The following is a 17,798-nucleotide window of genomic DNA, read 5'->3' as shown; positions in this document are numbered from 1 at the left end:
GATAAGGAGATGATATGATGATGAAGAAGTCTTTAATGAAGTGATGAATATATATTTCATTTTGTATAGGTATAACAAACATCTGATCAGTTCAAATGGTAGGTTTTGTTCGTTGTTAAACCAAAGGTCGGGGGTTCGAACCACATCCTCTACACGATTTTGAAAGATAAGTTTTAGAATTAATTATAGGCTTAGGGGTAAAAGCGTAATTTCAACATTTTTAACAGGTCAACACTTGGTCAACTGACGGAATGGCACATATTGCCCCGCCCAAATATGACAGACGTCCAAAATGCGCAATTTCGTTTTCAGTGGCTATTCCGTATCCCGACGATATATTTCAGGGAGGCAAATTGGAATTTTCTCTTTTAAGAAATTTGTAAAACACAATATGGTAATGTGTAGGCGTGTCGGTGCTATCTTCCCGGCGGCCGGGCACTGTGTGAAAGAGAGAGAGAAAATACGATTATGTGTAATGATAACGTATTGTATTGATCGTAAACAACCACTTTGTTTTTATGAGATTGTGGGTGATGCTAGCAGCTAGCGTGCTCATGAATTAAATGTTGATGAAATTGTCCAGCTAATGCAATTATATTAGAGATTGAAGAAAATAAACATAACGAGGAAAAGGTTGCGGAACTTAAACACAGTCATAAGAGATTGGAGAACTAAAATACAGTGATGACCCGAGGCCGACATGTGGGCCAACGAAATAAGACAGGGGTTTTAGGCCCACACTTAATTAAAGCCTCTAAATTTAAAAAAAAACAATTATATATAGATAGATCTTATAATTGGCAAGTTAAACTCAAAGTTATGTACTGGTCTAGTGGCAAGCTTGGTTGTTGCATACTTGTAGATCACAAATATCTTCAAAACTTATAGTAAACATTTTTTTAATTATTTTTTTTCACAATGGTCATGAAAGGGCAACAAATTGTCATTTCACTTTAGGTTTACAAACTCGTTGAGCCGACCCTGTGATGACCATGTCGTAGAGCTTAAACACACTCATCAGAGACTGAATAATTAAAACACAAATGAGCACAATTTGACACAGATGTTCGGTGGCGTGTTCAATGGTTACGGTCCAAAGAAAACGTTGATGAATACATATTTGAATCTATTGATAAATCAGCAAAGTTAAACAACACGCAATAAGAGGAAGATACTGATTATGGCTATTCATACGAGTTCATATGAATACCGTGTATTACATATGAATTTTGGTGTTTTAGTTATAATAGTTGTTATAGTGTTTCTGTTAAATAACTTCATATCGTTTTAGTTTATTAAAAGTAGTATAATGTTTATGGTTTATTGAATAATGTTATTATTTTATAACATCTATCCTAACATCTGTCCTTTAGTTAACTCTCAAAATCTCAGTTCGTTCGAGAGTCCACTCGAATTGTCAACTGAGCCTGGTGCTGACTATTTTCATAGTACCCCAATAATAGAGTAATTAAAAAAGTTGAATGCCTAATAATTCAATAAATAAAATAAGTCAACACAAAGAGGAATTTGTTTTGAGACGCGAATTGAACACGGTGTGATCTAATAGAGTGGTATCCTAAATTAATTTGGTTAATACCATATTAATATAATATAAAATCCACATATATGCAACTCGTGCAAGGTGATTTTTTTGAATTATAAACAAAAAGTAGTTTTCATAAAAGTCTTTGCCAATTATTCTACCAAACTAGTATTTACATCCCCGCGTTGCGGCAGAGGTGTAAAACCTTATATTTACATATCCACTCCACTCAAAAGTATGAAGTTACGACCACCACCGTCTTCGTTCGCCATACCCTCTCCCGCAGTCACTAACTAACGTTAACCATTAAGAAAAAGTAACAAAAAGTAGACGTGAAAACGTTGAACCACACACGCTCATTGCATCGTGTTAACACACAAAAATTAGACCGAAACATAAAATATAGGAAAAATAACTAAGTGAACTTAACATCTACGCGTTCGATGGGGATGTTAAACGGGAAAATAGACATAACATTACCACACGCATGCGTTGCAGCGCGTTAACTCGTTAAATTCAAATTTAAACGTTAAACAAAAAATGTTAAAGATGAAAAGTATAGGGCACCAAAGTTGAAAGTGGAAAAATATATTTTGTGACATATTTGTAAACTATGAAAAAATGTAGGGACCAAAAGTAAAAAATGAAAGTAATATAAAAATGAATACTACATGGTACAAACTTGAATGCACAATGTACAAGAAACTAATGCATGTTTCTCCCACTTTTATTATTATATAAATTTGTTGCATTAACATATTTTCCGAAAAAAATGTATTCATATAATATATGAACTACGGGTGGATATACGTGTTTGGTTAACTGTGTTTTAAAAATGTGTCTTTTTTTTATGTCATAAGTTATATAAGTGTCAATTATATTTATTTTATACAACCATGCTAACAAGTAATTATTTGCCGCTTTTATTTTTACAGTTTAATATAACAAGCGCAGCTTGTTGCCCGTTTGCCTGTCACTTTATTGTAATCGTTTTATGGTAAATTATATATAAAATGATTCAATTATTTGTTAGATAATCGTTCATCGATATTGTTGTATACCCATTAGTTTTTAAATTTTATCCAGTGGGATTTTAACATTCATTTCTTACTATTTAAGTTTTTATATAATTTTATCATAATAAATTAAATATATAGCAAACTAGGTTATTGACCCGTGTACGACACATGTGGAATATAGAAATCGTCAACTAAAGACATATTTAAGATGATAAACATTTGTTTCATATATTTATTGGGAGAATTATTTGATATAATTGCAATTCATATTCCTAGGTAAACAAAGTACTTAAAACAAAAACTTATTAAAAAATAATATTCATAAAACATTGTTTGGAAACATAATTTAAAACTTTAAAAATTACAAGTTTATAAACTGCTAAATATTTCCTTATAAACCATATTTGTTGTTTTGTTTGTAACTTTACCTTACTATTCCAAAATATGCATTTTAATACAATATCTACTCTTCACTATTGATAAAACAACATATTGTTGACCATAAGTAGAAAAGGGTCTCTCATATATATTCCAACTCTTGCTAGAGATCTGCTTTGAGTCGTTACAATTATATCGCGCTAATCTATTGTGTCACCAATATCACCAATGATTAACGCTGCAACTTTAGAAATTTTTGGCAGGTTGTAAGTCCGTGCATCTTTTTGCCTTGTTCCAATAATGCACAACTTTAAATCAATACCGGGATCGTTTTTAAAACAATCGCTTACCATACGGTATCCTTGAACCAAAAGATTTTGAGAATCCAACATTATATTCAAATAATTCTTTATTTCTTTACCTAACATTTCCGAACTTGATTCTAAGTCGTTACGTAAGAAAATGATTATGTGTTAAAAATAATAGATTGTTCATAAAAATTATTGAAAATAATAAATGATGTTTTAAATATCCACCTTGAGTCGTGACAATTATGATATACAATACGTAAATTCGGTTATTTCATATAATAATCTTTATTTATGATTTTTTTAATAAGTTTTTGATATATTTATCCACTATTAATTCAAAGTGTCAAACCAAAATTTGGTGTGATTTGATGGTCGGTTAATTTGTATATGTTTTAGTTTGTTTATTGTTTAGTTTTAACTGTTTATTCTAGAACTTTCGATACTTCATACATGTATTACTGGATTTCAGGTCACAGATGTTAAAGTGCATAATTTGGACCTGTGGTGACATGGTATGAAGACCCGGGATGTTGAGCACGCGAAACGAGACAAAGTATGAGGTTTGCTGATGACACGGCCCATCGCGATACGCGATGGGCTTGGCTGAAGGCCCATAGCGTATCGCTATGGGTTTAAAATGTCCGTTGACTTTTCTGGTCCATCGCGATACGCGATGGGCTTGGTTGAAGGCCCATAGCGTATCGCTATGGGTTTAAAATGTTTATTGATTTTTCTGGTCCATCGCGATACGTGATGGGCTTGGCTGAAGGCCCATGGCGTATCGCTATGGGTTTAAAATGTTCGTTGACTTTTCTGGTCCATCGCGATACGCGATGGACCATTAAAGACCCCATCGCGTATCGCGATGGGGTGCTCAGACGGGAAATTTAGGGTTAAATAATATTTTTCATGGAAAAGAACCCTAACTCCGTTTTGACGACCAAGAGGCGATTCCAGCAGTCCAAGAAGACGATTTTCACTATCTTAGCTCGTGCCAAGACCCTACATATGATTCCTATCATCCATATCGAAGATTCAGTGATGTCAAGGCCCGACTAATCTCTTAGAATCGCACCCGGGATGTATAGTTTGTAACCTTTTACAGTTTTTCTCATGTGATTTAGAATACTTGTGTATTGTTATTGATGATTGATATATGATTATTGATGTTTGGTATTTCTGTGTGTTCGGTCGGTTTAGGTTTACGTTGGTCTGAATGATCTGTTACCAGTTGCTAGATAATTGGTCATATAACTGTTTGGCTAGATTGAATACGATAAAACATACAATTGCCCTTAACTGAGTCACACTGGCAAGGACTGTTTGATAACCAGTGCCGTGTGTAAAGTAATTGTTGATGTCTAAGGTTTTGTCTGATTGATCAGTTTTCAGTTAATCATTAATAATAAATCTGTTAGGTTGCATGAGATACTGTTGGTTGCTTACTTGAATTCCCGGGTGTGATTTGCTTTGTTAACTGCTTACAACTCGTTTATTTGTTCGTTGCTTAGTTCTCTACATTTACTAAAATTGCTTGTGTGATCAGCACTAAAAATCAGTCACTTCATAATTAGAAATTTGTTAGACGAATACATTGACCACATACTCCTTGTGATATGATACCCTACTTGCTCTAACTATTTAGAATAATTAGGTTTTTGATTGACTCAAACGACGGTCATCATGATTTATTATAGAAATAAAAATTCATACAGATATTATTATATTACATTTTGTGTGCATAAAAATGATATTTTCGAAAAAAAAATATTCTCAAGGGTTTAAAATATAATTTTACAAAGACTAAGATTTTGTTGTAAAAAAATTATCTTAAAATGAAAAGAGAAATGTTCAACACGGGTTAGTAAATCAAAGAACCGTTTACCACACAGGTGAAAAATATATATTATGTTATACACTAAATGAATTGTAAAAAGTTGTATTTCTAAAAAAAATATAATTATATATGAATTATAAGGTATTTATAAGAATAAAATTACAAGTTCAATCATCTTTAATTCTTAATTTTTTATTAACATTTAACACAAACAAAACTACATCTGGATAATGGGTAAGTGATCAACAAATTGCGCCGCTATCCCCTTTTGGATCGCAAAGCCTATTTTACTAAATAGGACTCTGCGAGTCACTGTGGACCACCTTCTTCACTCGTTCCAAGAAGCGAACCGTCTCGGGAGCTAGAGATCCAAATGTGTCGAAGGCAAATAGAATGAACACGTGCTGATTCTCCAAACACGCTGCCTTATGCTTAGCAACCTTCCTAGATTCCGCCCTCAAAACCGCCTGTCTCGGAACGAAACCACTGTCTCTCAGCCCCACCAATGGTGACACCCCAGTGAGTTCGACATATGCATGCTTACCCCCTGCCCATCCAAACACAAGAACGTCCGCAGGACGCGGTGTAGATCTTCCCTCTCTCGGATCAGTCAGAAAGTTAACAGGTGCCTCTTTTTTGGCTGAGATCCCGGCACGCCTAAGCACATCTCATAGAACATCTCTAACCCAGTCGTGACGATACTTGAACCCCGACAATTCCTTACAATGGAGGGCATGCTCACCAAATTTATCCAAACAGGCTTTTTTACAAATTGGGCATGATTCGTTTGGAGGGAAAATAGGAATCATCTTTATAACTTAAACCATGAACCAAAAAAATACATTAAGAATAACATGTAAAATCTATTTAATTCATATGTTACATGCCCAAAAACTTTGTAACATTAAGAAAAACGTTCAAAAATATATGCTTTAGTATGTTATGGGTTAGTGACCCGTGTCCTACACGAGAGAAAATTATATAAAAAATGTCAATTATAAATATATGCTAATATATTGAAATATATTGTGAATTTTTTACTTATATGAACTAAATAATTTTATATAAATGTTATGTTTTTGAAATGTATCCAAAAATGGAATGTGCACTAAGTCATTGCAAATAATTATAATATTTCATTTACTGAACTACTCACTAAACTTTCTTTGAAAATGATCAAATAAGAATGCAAGCATTGTTATGATACTTAAACTCTTTTTGTTTTAGCCTATCACATTTAAATACTATCACAAAAATAATATAAAGAAAGTCAATTGAATGTTTAAGAATCCACTTGGTGACATCATTACCATAAAAAGAAAAAATCAACCACAAAGTAACAAAATAAAATTAGAAATAAAAAAAATATATATGTTAAAATTTGAGAAATCTTAAAATCACTTAATGATTTGATTAATTTTAATTTTTTTGAAAGTATTAAAATCCTGTAACAATAATATTATATAAGACATTTGTGAACGTATTAAAAGATAAGTATTCAAATATTGATATTGATATAATAGAGAAAATCATTATTGTAAGTCAAATCAAATATTAAATGTTACCAAAATTATATTAATTATACATCTATATACCCATAAATAACTATATAATTATGGTAATACTTTGAATAATTGACTGAAAGTTTAAAATCTGCAATATAACTTGTTGATCTTTCAAAAAAATAACTACAATACAATAAAAATCTATAATACCTAAAAACAAAATATGAATAATAACGCGATAGTAACCCAGTCACCAACTCCACATATTAACTCACAAATCTGTTACCTATACGGCTTGAGAAATCTTGACTAAATAATTTAGATATAATTACAAAATTTATAATCAAATCGTTTATTTAGAAATACTCCCAAAAATTATAACAATTGATAGAAGTTTCAAGATAAGATTCACTTGTTAACAGCCAAAATAAAAATTGATCATATAAAAATAATTCAATTTACATGAATTGTGTAACCTACATAAATACATAAATAATCGTAACTTAATATCCATTGTTGTTCAAAAAGAAAACCAGTTTTCCATCAAATATCCTTCCAGGCAATTAGCTATTTTATAAGTTGGGTCGCTATAACCTGAAATGATTAAAATTAAATTAATGTTACATAATATACTATTCCGACTAAATTAAAAATAAATACATATATTTTGGTCTAGTTAGAATTACCAATGGTGGATAGATGCAATTAGAGAAATTTTAATCACAACCTAAATAAACCATTCGTTGTATGAAAGATAGAGTAGTTATAGAAACTTCAACATGTAATTTGAATATTGGAGTTTGATGTAGAACCTAAATAGATTATAGGAAAATCATATTAGAATTAAAAACAATACAAACAACAAAGTGCAAAGAAATTGAAATGACAATGACAATAGCGAATAATACATAAGAATCGACCATTAGCGTAGAATAATACATTACCGGAAAATATGGAAAAGAAAGTCGGCAAAAATGGCTAAACCGCAAGAGAGAGAGAGAGGGAGGGAGAAAGATATAAAATTATTCCTATGGACAAGTCCTCTCCTGGTTTATTGTTGTCATTCAAAAGCCATAGTCTGAGTATACGAACCTTCAGTACACAATCGTTGTTCGAAACATCCAAACCGTTGAACATGGTAATGTTTGATGCTTCTATGTTGCTGTGTAACAAATAAAAAATTCAAGCAAAGATTCAAGATTCATTAATTAACTTTTAGATGAGTTAAAAATATTTATCTATATGAAAGAAAATGAAAAACGTTGACAATGATACAAATATGAATAGAAGAGTAAGTAAGTGAGAAGTGTGTGAATCTCTCTATTCTGGTTATATTATATATAGATAAACAATATTTATTTGAAAGTTTGAATTGTTAAAAAAAAGAAAAGGTCTAAATACAGTTAATTTAGGGAATATAATCAGGGATTTCAAAAAATGTTATTGATATTGATATAAACTTATTTTCCCACTAATAAATATAGTAAAATTAAAGAATATATTAGGGATTTGTATAATAACCGATTAATACATATAGTAAATTTGTAGAATGTAATTAGGGATTTATTTTTAAGAAAATCATAATAACTCATAAGTCATAAATGATATAAATTCAATTATATTATAATTAATGTTTACAAAGTTAGACATTAAGTTGACTACGAATTCAAATTGATATAAATTCAATTATATTATAATTAATGTTTACAAAATTAGACATTAAGCTGACTACGAATTCAAATTCCGATTTTGAAAAGTTGTTAGGTATTATTAATGATATGAATCAATAAAAATCAAAATACTATAATTGTATTTTGGAATCAATTACACATTAAAAATTTAACAAATACCATAACTGAAAATTGGAATCAATGACACATTAAAAATTAAAAATTAAACATTTAACATATAATGTAATTGAAATCTGGAATGAATTATACATTAACTATTAACCATAGTAAACATAGGAATTATCAATTAAAAATATCAATTAACATTAAAAATTAAGATTAAGAATTAAACATGCTATCCTAACAATATAAAATACTAACATACGATAATTAAACATACTACCCTAACAATATAAAATACTAACCAGAAAAAACATCGATTGACGGTAAAACAACCATCAAAGTGAAGATCTGATTAACAATCAACATGGATCTACTCATCGATTGACGGAAATCATTTCTGGGATGTAATTGAGTATTCCGTTTATCGTCGATTGCCCTTATTTAGATGAACGACGGTGTCGATTGAATATGTCGGATCTAATCAAATCATTGTCTGATTGACATAAAATAATAACCGATTGTATGGAGGATTTTGTTGATTAGGTAAGATTGAGTATGAAGGAAAGGGTCTAATGAAGTTGAAAGAATTGAAACTTGGAAACCGGTATTATTATTGATTTAAATGAATACATTAATTATTTTAATTATTAGGAATAGAACTTATTTTTGATTTATTTAAATGGTAAGAAAATTAGAGAAGTGCAAGATGGCATGTGGATGCAAACTAATTTGTTTTAATAGTATAGTAGGATAGGTGGTTATAGATTTACATATAATTCTATTATCCAATGACAAATCTATACTATATAATAAACAAAGCTTTCTAAATGTCACATGTCATCACCATTGTGATCCTTACAAAATTTTCTCTCCTCTCTCATATTAAATACATTTCTCTTACTATTAATAATTTTTTATTTCATTTTTTTCTTTTTAATCTTTCATTTTCTCTTTTTAATAATTATTTCCTAATTTAAAATTTTACTACCACCATAAATATATTATTTTGTTTTATATGATATTATTGTGTGAAGAGACAAGATTAATATAGTATTTAAATTTCAATAAACTTTAACTTATTATATATATAGTATTTACTAAATTACAAGTATTTTTCTTTCAAACCCTTAAAAGACAAATTCACTATTGATGTATTCTTAGTGTTTATGTTAATTTAAACGAGCGGGTTTTTTTAACCGTTTAAAGTATCAAGCATATGATTCAGGTTAAAACAATTTATGATTAGAATGAGTTTCGGTCCACGGGTTGGTTTAAAAATAGAGACATTTACAATTTCTTTTTATAATTGACAATTTAATCAACTCATCATTTATGTTAAGTCATCATCATAAAAATCCACAAAAATATATAAACACTAGACTACATGCATGTTTTGGTTTTCAGGAGGATAAAACAACTTTTTACCTTAGGAATACAAATATTAATCAGATGATAAATTGTCACACCCTCAAAATCCACTAACGGAGTTTTACCGTCAGAGGGTGTGAACTAACAGGATCGGAATCATTAGTTATAATCAAACCATAAATAAAGTTTTCAATCCACGAAAACATTTAAGTGTAAACAAATGCGGAAGCGTAAAACCTTTAACCAAAAGTTGCGTCACGCAGGACGACTTAAAACCCAATTGATAACAGTTTAAAACAAGTTTGCATAAACAATAGCGTATCAAATAATGCATGATCCTATACCGCGCGCCCGCCTCGGCTACCTGAGAATAACATACTAAAAGTGTCAACACGGGGTTGGTGAGTTCACAAGTGTATATAAAATAAAGCGTTTGCGTTTAGCGTTTTGCGTTTAGCGTTTTGCGTTTAGCGTTACCAGATAGTGTTAAATCGATTATATATCTATAGGTAGCTAGCCTATAAAGCAAGTATTACTAAGTGTTCGACCCCGAAGCTGACTGTTTATCATGTGCCTTGCCACCAGGTCTATCCCGACCATGGTAATGTGTTAGCCAAAATTACACCCACTCGACCTCCAGTCGAGCTTAGCGTTGGGTGGGGTTTGTCAAACCCAGTAGTACTACTCAACAATGACTCGCTATTTTCCAATACTAAACGGTTCGATGTGTAGGACTTCAGTTATTTCGTTTGCCACTTAGCCTTTACAAGTGATATATAATTTCATAACAAAATCTAAAAGCGTTTCGGAGTATGTTATCTCCCCCAAGTGAAAAGCGTTTAAAAAGTTTAAAAGGGGAAAGTGAAACTCACTGTTTGCGAAGAATTCCAAAAACAAGTCACCCAAGTGATGCGCGTCACAGAAAACTCTCACTAGCGTTCTAAAACAACAAGGAGATTTTCTAAGTGTCGGAACTATTGTCGAGTCTCTAGACTCGGCACATAATACCTATGCACAATATACGTTTCGTGTTTCGTTTGTGAATCGTGTGTGTCTCAACAAGCACATTAGTGATACGTTACGTGTGTGAACAACTATCTACGTGTCAAGTGTTAATGGTGTACATTACTAGCAAGTATTCCCCGCAAGAGCAATTTGGTCAAAACATAACAATTATCTAGCAATTAGCACGTTTCATGTATTTTCACAAAGTTAGCAGCTAGTTTCATCAAGACAGAATTCTACTTGAAAGATTACTCTATTCAACAGGTCATAGCATCTCAACTAATTCACCAAAAATCGTCACAAAAGCATACATGAGTTAGGTTTCCAGAACATATTTTATTGTATTTTTATTCTACATAGTTTACTCATAATGATCAAAACATTACAACAAACTCACAGCAGTCAAATTCATGCGCAACAGAATATTATTTGTTATCCCCGTTAAATGAAAAATCCAATTAATACAAGACCAATTGGGTTAGGTTCTTAACTCAACAAGTTAACTTCCAGAAGTGGAACCAACCCATTTGGTCTTGTAGTTTATGAGATATGATATTTATAAAACAACTTAACAGCAGGTCTTACAATTCAGATTTGCACTTCAGTTTTGTAAAATCATAAAGATTAACTTTTACTCGTCCAAAAATTACAAACTTGGACTTTATAGAAACTAGACTCAACATAGTACCCTGTAGTGTTAACAACCTCAGCCAATTTCCAAATTAACAATTAGATACAGTTGTCTAAACATAACTTACAATCTGTCCAGTACCAGTTTTGACCTTTAATCATATTTAAATCGTTTGAGTAACCAAAACACCTCCAAATTAGGCGTGGTTGGACTTTCTGAAAATTAGACTCAGAGTACTACCTTGTAGACTCATAATTAGCTCAGTTTGCTTTTATATTTAACAAGTTACATGTCGTTCAAGTTTAACAATTACTGCTGTCAAAACTCAGCAAGCATAAACAATCATCTAACATGCATCCTAAGCATACGACATAACTCAAAGCATGTAATACACATAATTAATCATAGAAATCAGTAGTAACCCCCTAGGGTTTACAAACAATCAATGATTCAAAGATCTTTCACCGTTTAAAACCACATATGATCATCAATATCAATCACTAACACATAATCAATCATCCTCTAGCAATAATCAATCATAAAACACTTAATAATTGATATTCAATAGTTAGGGTTTCATGTTTATACCTTAAAAACGCAGAAACAACCAAGAGAAACGTGAGAGATGCTTAGAAACGAGTGTAGGATGCTCCGATTATGAAAGATACGATCAAACGAAGGTGATATGTGTGTGTGTGTGTTGGCTGCCAATCGCAAGAGAGGGGGGGGGGGGGGGCTGCCGATCGGATGTGAGGGAGAGAAAGAGATTAGGGTTTATTATTATTATTAAATAATAACATGTTACACATAGGTCCCTCAACTTTTAAATATTACTTTTCTAGCTTAAATTAACTTGTTTGCATCTTGAGTTAGTGTTTTTATAAAATGTTATCACATAACACATAAGTCTAACACATAATTATCACATAATTATTGTTTTGATGTTTTTCGTTTATTCACCAATGGTTAGCGTCAACTCGTTTGCGTTTCGGTGCAATTCCCGAAAGACTACACATGTAGTAGTTGTCAAGCGTCATTTAAAACCTTATTTTAAATGTAATGAGATGTGCGTTCTAGATCAAGTGATCTTAAGTTTGAATTGACGGAGTTTGAGTTAACGGAGTTAACCTGAAATTGACGAGTGTCACATAAATTAATTTTGTATATCCTTCTATTATTAAAAATTTCAAAATTATATAGATTTCTTTAGTGAACGAGATATACTTGCACCAAAAAATGAATTCGTTCAAGAAGTTAGCAAATGTTTGCTATCCATGTTTTCAGAAGATGAAAATAATACCATTATTCAGATGGTATCTATCAGACATAGAATGATATATTACAAGAAATATTAGTTTCTTGATGTTTTAAACGGCCTCAAAATCTAAGGTTGTCAACTCATACATTAATCCTGAATGACGATGTTGAAGTGATTATGCTTAAATGGTCTATGCAATGAAACTAAAATACATGTGAAAGTACAATATGGTAACTGTGTTATAGAAACGAAAAGCATATCCGGAAGTAATACTGGAACTCGCATTTTTATTCTTAAAGAGAAAAATCCTACACCTTTAGATAATATGATTAATTTCAAAGAACGAAAATTTCACTTTATTTGTGTTTTGCAATAAAGATTAATAAAAGCAAAGGTCAGTCACTACAGATGATTGGTTTCTTTTTTAGACAATTTATTTTAACTCGTGGCCAGTTATGCGTTGCATTATCTAGAGTTAAAAGCACAAACGATGTGAAATTATTAAGTTTTGATATAGAAAGTAAAGTTACAAATAAAACTATAAATATTATGTACAAAGAAATATTTGGAGAATTATGAATTTTCTAACTTTTTATTTTCATATTGTGTATTGTATAATTTATTTTACCGTATAATATCTCTTTATATATGTTGAACATATTTTTTGTATTTGACATTATGTTATGATTTAAATAAATTGATTTATTTCAACTCGTGTGCTACATGAATAACTAACCTAGTAAAATAATAAATACAATTTTACGAATATGGTTGCTGTAAACGATTATGTAAGTTTGGTAACCGGACGGATTTCACCAAAATACCAAACTCTTGCCATTTTAAGTACTCTTAAAATTGTTCATATAATCAAGACTCCATACTTGAAAACACGTCCTATTAACAGTCTCTAACATTTTAGGCTTACCGTCATATTTGATACATTTTCAATATGTTTCATTTTATAAATTTTATGAATAAAGTTACTGAAAAATAAATTACTGTATGCCAAGAAAAAAAATGTATAATATTGATTAATGTATCTTATATTTTATTGAACAAATATAGTACTATATCTAGCGATTTCGATTATTAAGAAAATCTAGAATATATAGCATAATAATTGAGTTTTTTATTGTTAGACAGCTAACAGCTTAGTTTAAATAATATTCAAGTAAACGGCACAACAAGACAAAATTTCCGTTCACAAAATAATGAATATGTTAGCGTGATTATAGCACCAATTTTAAGAATATACGTTGTGGAACGGGTGGAGTTGTTAAAGTCTTCCTTGTACAGTTTAATGTCTAAGATCATTCTCATTTAACCCATCATATTACGTGGGATGATGTTTTTATAATTTAAATAGTGATGTGAGCGGAAAATTATTATATTTTAGAAAACGTGATGATTTTTTATATATTTGAAAAGTTATTGTTCATCCTATAAATTTTTTAATATATTTAAAAAATTGTTGTGAGTGAATGAAAAAGAAATAATAATGATAACCAGGAACGTAAAGGCGAGTTCACCAACCTTTATGGTATGACGGATGCGAGAGTCCATTATCCACAATTAACTAAAAAGTAAACGCACAATTTCAATTTTTTTTAAATTTAGTTATTAATTAAAACCACTACACTTAAACAAAATGATGGTTAGAACATTCACAATAAGGACTTCAAAAACGTCAAACAACATGCCTAGTCAGCTGCCATATCATAATAATTACCGAAATATCATCGTCTTTTTCTTCCTTTGCTCCGCATGATTCACATGAATCTTGTGTGCGAGTAAGCGGTGTTAATTATCATAGTTAGCCTTCGGGCTGTGTTTCCCTAGGAATTAATGGTGGACGGGTCACTACCGATGTATGATGTGGATGGCCTTTTGCCAATAAATGTAACCGAGTGACGGACCTTTATAAGTCTTTAAAAAAAAGCTTATGCAACGTCAAGAACTTTCTATTAACGTATTTTTAGGAGTAACCGCTAGTTTTATATATTTTGTTAGAGAATTCCTGACCCGTCCTTATCCTCATCTTTATAATTACACTACAAAATACTACATTTCTCTCTCATGTTTAATTAAATAGTATTATTGTATATCATTATCATTACAGTTTTATCTCTCCGCTACTCACAACCAAATGATCAATTCAACAATATTAAAAATAAATATGGGCAAACAAAGTTTCTCCAAACTTACAAAAAATCACTACATTTTCTCTCCACCAAATAATTTACACTCAACCACTCAAAACTCTAACCTATAATTTACAAATTATTCTCACAAAAATACAGGGGATGTGTTGAGATCTGAGAATGTTCTTAAAATACTAATGCTGAAATTTAGTAAATGTAAATGATAACTTCTTTATAACTATTTTATAATATCACTTGTTTTTTTTAAAGATAAATACTCGAACGCCTGAGATGACTCTTACAAATGAATTACCTTCTAGGCCGAATAATGGAATGTGAAGATCCAGCCCACGCTGCCCACCACTCAGAAGAAAACCAACAACGGGGAAAACCCTTAAGTTCAACCCAAAACAAATTACAATAGGCGAGAGTGTAAAATTAAATCCGCGATCTTCCGTAAAAAAAATTCACCAGACTACAACGAGACTAATTGTTCTAAGGTTTGTAATATATAACCTGTAAGGCTGAGGGTAGTGGGGGGTGAGCGGGGGCGCGACCGCCTACGTGGCTCGCGAACACCGCTACACCCCTCAGGTGATTGGGGGCGCGGTGGTCTGGCGTGGCTGTGACCGCGGGAAGAAAGAGCCGTTGGACTATTTTGGTTTTCAAAAAAATAGCCGTGGGCTATTTTAAATTCTTTTTTTTACAAATAACACATTATAAATAACTACCCCATTTTATAACAATAACACACCATTCTCATTACATTTCTCTCTAATAATTTAAGAATCTATCAAGTTACAAACCATGTCGGGTTGGGGCAACATCAACGATACTCAATTTCCCGAGGGATGTAACTACATGGATGACAATTCGTTTCAAGAGTTCATTGGGATGTCACAACCCGATTATTCGGTCCCGGAAACACAACCGGAGCCGGCACCGGAGGAGCCGGCAAAACGATCCCACAAAAAGAAGGGGAAGAAGACCGGCGAAGCGGATGGTCCTTCGGCACCGGAGAAGCGGAAGTCTACTCCGTGGTCTAAAGAAGAGAAGCTTGCGTTGGCGAAAGCTTGGATTGAAATATCCCAAGATCGGAACGCGGGTAAATTATTTCATGAATTTTATTGTTTAATATATCTTTTAAGTTTTGTGTGTACTTATTACATTTTTTGTTATTTATTTTGTAGCCGACTTTCAAAAAGCTCGAGTTTTTTGGGCCAAGGTTCGGGAATGCTTTTATGATCAAGTGGGGAGTAGGGCTCGTACCGATAATATGATATCGGGTCGGTGGTCCGATACTCGCAAATATGTAGGATTGTTTACCAACATACATAATCGCAATGCAAACCGAATGCGGCCGAGTGGGTCCGATGATCTCGTGGTTTATCGATTCACTTGTGATGAATGGAAACAAGAGGTGTTGCGGAGGTACGGGGTGGTGAAGACGTTTGACGAGGGCTACTTGTGGGAGGTGTTAAGAAAGTGCTCGAAATGGATTGAACTATGTGCGGAGGACGTGACCGATGGGGCAAAACGTACAAAAACTAGTGCGTCCGACACAAACGTCTCTTCGAGCGGGTCGGAGAATCAAATTGACTTCGACCTAAACTTGTCCGAAGGTCATTTGAAAGATCAAAGTTGTAGCCGCCCTCCGGGTAGGGATCGGGGGAAAAAACGGTTGTTGATGGCGACTAAAAAAGAAATTAAGTAATTGTCAAGTGGTCTTCTCTCGATTGGTGAAACTCGACACAAAAGAAACCGTTTCAAGAGTTTGGCTTTTCTAGCCAAAGACTTTAGCCACCTACCTCCATACGACCAAGCGCTAATGGAGGAAGAAAAAGAACGAATTCGGAAGGAATTGGCAACACAAAAATAAAAGCGCTATTTATATGTATTTTTTTATTTCCCTTTTTATTTTTCTTTTGATTTTCCTTTTTATTTATGTTTTAATGAAGTATTTTAATTTATATTTGTGTATATAACAAAAAAAATAATAAATAAAAAAAATCAATTAAGCCCCTGATCATATGGACCACTACACCTTCTCGGGCTTGGTTGAGGGGCTTGATCATGTGCTACATCAACGCTTGCGTGGAGCAAATATATTGAATCACTTGGGACTCAACCAAGCCCCACTACCCTTAGCCTAATCCTATAACGACGCATGAATCAATTAAAGGCCAATTAATGGCAATCCGATGACATATACAATAATTACGATTATTTTATGTTCAATTTATGCTAAGTGTCCCTAATGATAATGTTTTACTATGTAATGGTTTATAAATTATAAAGTATAAACATGACGTGGGGACATGTATAAATTAATATGTACGGTTCAGAAAAAGACATAAAAGTACATTTGTACATATATCACGTAATATATTAAAAGTTTATTCGAAATATAGTTATGGTAAATTTAAGTATTCACTAGTATTTCACTACCCACGCATTCCCGACAAATTCAATAAAAACAAATACAAATTTCACGTGTTAAAATGTGAAAAAGTTTATTGTGTTTGAAAGTTTATTGAAATAAAGAAAAGGCAAAATCTTCTAGGTAAACTCACACGCTATGGCATAAACTTTGGCAATATCCAAAATCTTATGAAAAAAAGTGAAGCGCGTTGTAGTGATACTATTAAACCAAACAAATATTATAGTTAAATCGTTGAACTACGCATGTGCGTTGCGACGTCTTAACTCGCTACTCAATCGAGCTAGAATTATATAAATAGTATATAATAATTATAACAATTGTTAAATAGATTTATAGTAATATAGGGTTTGTTAAAAAGTAAATTTAACCTTAAGGTAGTGTACTAGTGTTTGATATACATGAATGAGAAACGAAATGGAATAGATCATTGCAAAGAAAAGAAAGAAATATCGTTTATTTGGTTAATAGAATGGAATAACATATTACATTGTTCATTTTATTCACTCTAAAACATTTCAAATTCATTTCATATACCTCTTGTTTCCTTTTCATTCTATCTCATTTTT

Source organism: Bidens hawaiensis, unplaced genomic scaffold (genome assembly GCF_021521415.1).
Source record: "Bidens hawaiensis isolate Kalapana, Puna unplaced genomic scaffold, B.hawaiensis_p1.1 tig00027337_1, whole genome shotgun sequence".
Lineage (NCBI taxonomy): Eukaryota > Viridiplantae > Streptophyta > Magnoliopsida > Asterales > Asteraceae > Bidens > Bidens hawaiensis.
Note: the sequence above shows the minus strand (reverse complement) of the source record.